This window comes from Brienomyrus brachyistius, chromosome 8 (genome assembly GCF_023856365.1).
Source record: "Brienomyrus brachyistius isolate T26 chromosome 8, BBRACH_0.4, whole genome shotgun sequence".
Taxonomy (NCBI): Eukaryota; Metazoa; Chordata; class Actinopteri; order Osteoglossiformes; family Mormyridae; genus Brienomyrus; species Brienomyrus brachyistius.
The window spans coordinates 18,910,828-18,916,245 of record NC_064540.1 but is presented as its reverse complement, the minus strand read 5'-3'; positions in this window follow the sequence as shown (position 1 = coordinate 18,916,245).

Here is a 5,418-nt window from a genome sequence, read left to right as displayed (position 1 = left end):
GTTTGTGTCGCAGCGCTGGGCTCAGAGTTCAGGGGAACCACCCCTTAAGACACCGACTACGCCACCCTGGGAATTGCGCCCAGGGAAATAGTTCCTAAGCTAAATGAAACTCCAAGAGAAAGGTACTCAGGTCCGTTATACACGGCAGCAAGAGACGTGGCTCCACTTACAATCTTTTATTATAACAAAATTAAAAACACCATCCACACGACGAGATAAAACCTCGGGGCTGGTCCACACAGGGTAGGAGGTTAAACAGACAAAACAGCAGATGGCATCCTGAAACAAAACACTACAACTCCCATGCATACACACAATACAACATGCCACCACAAAGTTCCCCTCCTCCCTAATGGCATCCCAACCCCAAAGAATCTTAAAACACACAAGATAAAAATCCCTCACATTCAATACAAAAAAAAAAGGAGAGAAAACAAGAGCAGAGGCAAAGAGGCAAAGCAGCAGCAACTGCAGGACAGGCAATCCAGACCGCAGCTGTAAAAGCAGGCAGAGCAGCAATGCTTAATGGCGTAGTGATCTCCAACCAGCCGGATAAACTCCCTCCACGTTGCCTGCAAAGGATGGCGCCAGGCAAAACAATTTTAACAAATTAAAACCCACAATCACGAACCTAGATCGAACTTACGGGCGATTTTACACAAGCCCATTACAAGTCGCCAGCCCCACCATTTACCCGCAGCAACGTGCACCCACCGGTTGAGTACAAGTGAGCCGAAACAGAATGGAATAAAACGTACCCGCTGCCACCTACCAAACAGCCGCCTCCAATAAATCCGTCGTATGCAGATCTTTACCACGAAGTCAGGTAACCGGAAGAACCTTGCCAGCGCTCGACCCCCAGCCAACCACCGCCACTTTTATAGGGCGCTACCACGAATCACAACACAAATCGGCCCGCCCACCCAAAGGCACAGGTACTTAAAATAGTCATACTGCCACAATCGAAAGATTTTTTTTGGTGTATTGGAGCTAAAATGCATGAAAGTTTTTGACAACAGATATATGGACGAAGAAGCTCAGAGCTCTGCAAAAGAGCTGTGAAAAATGACTGCTTCTACATTGTTGACTAAATAAATAACATTTTGATATGAAACAGTCTGTGATTTAAAAATGGATATGTAGTGTAATGCTGACGGGTGTTCTTGTGTTTACAAAGAAAGCAACTGATAATTGTTTTGGCAATTTTGTGCTATTCAAAATGTATTTTTTTCTTTATGTGCCAGGCATTGAAGACTGAAACATAATATATTAATTTTGAAAAGGACTTTTGATTGTCAAGTATGTGTTAAGCACTTCTGCTTTGTACAAATAAATATAAATGCATGTGATACTGAACAGTAATGCATGGAAAATAAGTGTTGTTATATAAATGTTTAAATCAAGACGATTGTACATTAACATATACATGTTAATTTTCACAATTGTCAAGATCTGTCAACGAAATTTATCGTCAACAACATTTATTTCTGCAATTGTCACAACTGTCGCAAAAATATTTGTAGTATCAAAAAGACAACTCTGTATTTGTTTAGTTTTATACATTATGCATTATACTTTATTACATTATACTGAAAAAGCATGTGGTGTGCATGCTATGTTTTAAAATTGTGGAAGCTCTTATTAAATGTTGCACAATTGCACTTTTTTCAGTGCATTTCCAATGAGATATTTTCATGAATTCTGAGAATGCAGAAGAACATAATCCCAGGCTGAGTGAGAAGCTGCCAGCGAGATAATGGTCCATTACCCCAACAAGAACCCGTCACATCTGCATGTAACACCTCCTTCAGCTGACCAGGGTCCATTTTGATATTTCCCAATATATGTTTTATTAACATTGTGTAAATATTAAGGTGAATTTAACATGATACAGTTCTCACATGCCAAAGATTAATATGGGTGTGGATCACCATGTCCGTTCATCATGATCAAACAGTGATGCATATATCATATATACCTTTTACATAATACATGTCCGTCCTTAACAGCAGTGAAGACATGGGGAGGAGTCAAAGCCTCCTAACCAACAGAGTCTCTCTGGTCACTGTGCTCCAACTCAGCAGGAGGTCTAACATTAACAGAAGTCTGGTCTGAGTGCAAGAACTGTGCAAAAACAAGATAAGGCGCTATATTGCTGCTCGATTGCGATTACATACAGTTCTGATACCACAGCCAACACAGGAGCTACTGGACGGGAGGCTGGGAAGTGTGTGAAAGTAAGTAAATCTCTTACATCCTTCTTCACATCCAGGGCAATGGAAGGACTCCTCTGTTGGTTTTTGCGGAAAAGTTCATTCTTTTGATCTGTGATTCCATTGATCTTTGTGTGTTATTCACATGGGGTCGTCCAGTGTGGGTATAGGAAAATAATTATGACAAGGAGAAAAAATTAAAAGAATATCTTCTGAATGCAAAAGAGCAGTTCTTGTGGAGAGAAACACAGCTTATGAATTATGTGGGAAAAGTAACAAACTTCCAGTGATGTTGTCCTCCCAAACCAGACGCCCTTTTCTTGAACTTTGGATAAACACACCTGCTGCTTTTCAATAATTTATAATCAGCTCAAAATACTACATTAAAAAACAGCATTGGATTATGCTTAGCAGCTGAATGCAGTAAGAATTTTTCATAAAATGAAAGTGTGTTAACTGCTCATACAATGCAAAATTATATTAAATTGCTTTATTATTTCACATAAATAATTATCTGAAATATAGGTTATAATGGTACATAATAAGTCAAGGTCAAGATGGTAAGTAACCAGGATTTCAGACCCCATGTCCATACAGACAGCTAGCTAATTCAGACAGCTAACTAATTCCTCATGGAAGAATAAGAAAAACATGACCCACAACATTGTGTTTTTGTGATCCTGCATTTAAATATGCTACTATTGAAAACCTACTGAAAGTCATTTCTTTTTCAAAAAAGGTTTTCAACCCTAAACACACCTTGAAGTTATGTAGGCAGTATTATTTTGTAAACATGGGAAGAGATCGACCCCTTGAAGTTATGTAGTAAGTATTATCTTGTGAAAAAGGACACAAAATAGAGTGCTGTGACAGGCGATCTGGTCCCCACAATCCCCCCACCTAGTGCTGTGACAGATGATCTGGTTCCCACAATCCCCCCACCTAGACCATAAAGACGGTGTTTGAAATGGGCAAAGATCAGTACTCTTGTTTTTCTGTGTTGGTACATAAGAAATATTCCCGGTATTCAGAAGATAAAGACAAAGAGGTGTTTAGAGTACCGGCCCACTTAAAGCACCATTTGTACAGCTGGTACGGGATGAGTTGGATCAAAGAGTAAAAGTAAGGTAGCCAACTAGTGCCCAAAACTTTTGGAAACACCTTCAGGACTATTGGAGAAGCTACATCTGGAAGCCGGTTGAAAGAATGGCAAGAGTCTGCAATGCTGTCATCAAAGCAAAAGGGGGCTGTTTTGAGGGTCTAAAATTTGAGAAAAACTTGAGATGTTGACCATTCTCTTGTTGTTGCAGTATTTAATATGCATTGCTTCATAGTTTGAACCCCAACCCTAAGCACACCTTGAAGTTATCTTGAAGTAAGATGAATAACAGGTGAAAGAGAGACAGATACATTGAGAGCAGATGTGTCTGGGCTCTTCAGTGGTACTGTGTGTAACAGATGACTTACATACCATCCATCCATCTTTAGACTGCTTTTGCTGGATGAGGTCATGGAGACCTGGAATCTACTCCATGTTGAACGATGCAGGGGTAGACCCCCGGATTGCATGCAAGTCCATCACTGGGAACATGCAGTCATACCCTAATATGGGCGAACTTGAGATACCATTGAGTCTAAGTGCATGTCTTTGGACTATGGCAGCAAAGCAGGACCCCCCAAACCTGGAGATGTGAGGCAAAAGTGCTGCCTACTGATCCACTGCACCTCCCTGCTTACATAGCAGTGTGCCTTTAAATCTACTAACATCATCAAGTTTTGCGGTCACTTAAGAGTCATCACAGTATGTGTAACTGGAGGACCAAAGGAGTGATAAAAAACCTAAACATAAAATGCTACAGAGCTAAAAAGAGCCCAAGTAGCAGCAGGATATTCACACGACACGTCTCAAATCTCACAGGGCCATCCGGCCACGCTGTGCGTCAGCTTACAGCGCGTGATTTCGCAATCAAGTAAACAGCATCGTTAGCAGCTTCAGTTCAATTCGCATTAATATACATTTCTCCCAGATCTTGAAAATATTAAAACTGCGTGTTTAATTGCTGCTTTTCAGTTGCTTATAAATCAGCCACACCTCCCTCCACAAACGCACACTCACATGCCATAATTCATGATTTGTAGCTCAACCCCTGTGACATGTAGATCGCATACCATGCGTTGCATGTGAGACACTGAGAAGGCCTGTCACATTCTGCTGCATTCTGTTACAAATGCTCAGTGAGCATTAGTCAGACCTCATAACTGCAACATTACCACACATCTCCAGGATTTTGAAGACAATTTTTTTAAATATCACAAAATGTGCTGGTCCACTTGGTATATGTCCAACAAACGTCACGGAGTTAGCATGACAAAAGAAACTAGACTGGTTCTTAAAAATCTGTGTTCATAAAGCATGTGTAATATATCCATATACAAATCTGCTCCGAATTATAGAGAAACATTATAAAACTGGAAAAAAAAATTTTGATGCACATATTTGAACTACACTTAGATTATTCCAGAAATCACTGAAATGACCACACTTCTCATTCAGCTGTTAAAGGCGTAATTCAAATGGGAGCCAAGATTCTGAGCTTGCAGTGGAGACCTTACTTTCTTTTGAAAACCTTAACACAGTCATTTATTCCTGGTGAAAAATAGCAGTGATTTTGTGGCTGTTATACCAAGGGAAGCCTTTAATCGGGTTGGCATTTTCACACTCTTGAAAACTCAATCCAGGAAGTTTGACAAGAGACCTGTGACCCCTAACACTGACAGGGGCTAGTGTGAGAAGTTGTACAGAAGAGTTTTTCCTTGTTGGTAGTCATACATCTATTAGGTTGTTAAACCTCAAACTCACACACAATGGTCAGTGTTCATATACTTTCGATATTCAATAAATGTATTCATATTTAACACCATAATTTTATTCATATGAAATGGTCATATAAAATGAACAGAGCAATTTTTATGTTTTCAATGTTAATCTAAAAGTAAAAACTCTATATATTGTAAACTCCGAATATACAGAGGAAATATATATAGTCATAAATTTATTTAGTATTTAGTAACATATGTTGTGTAACTGAAGCATGCTAACCAGCTGGGCCAATTTTACATAGATATTTTAGCGGTGGTAAATAAACTGGCAGATATTTCATAATGTTTTTTTTTTTTTATGTACAGGTAACTGCCTGAATCTGCA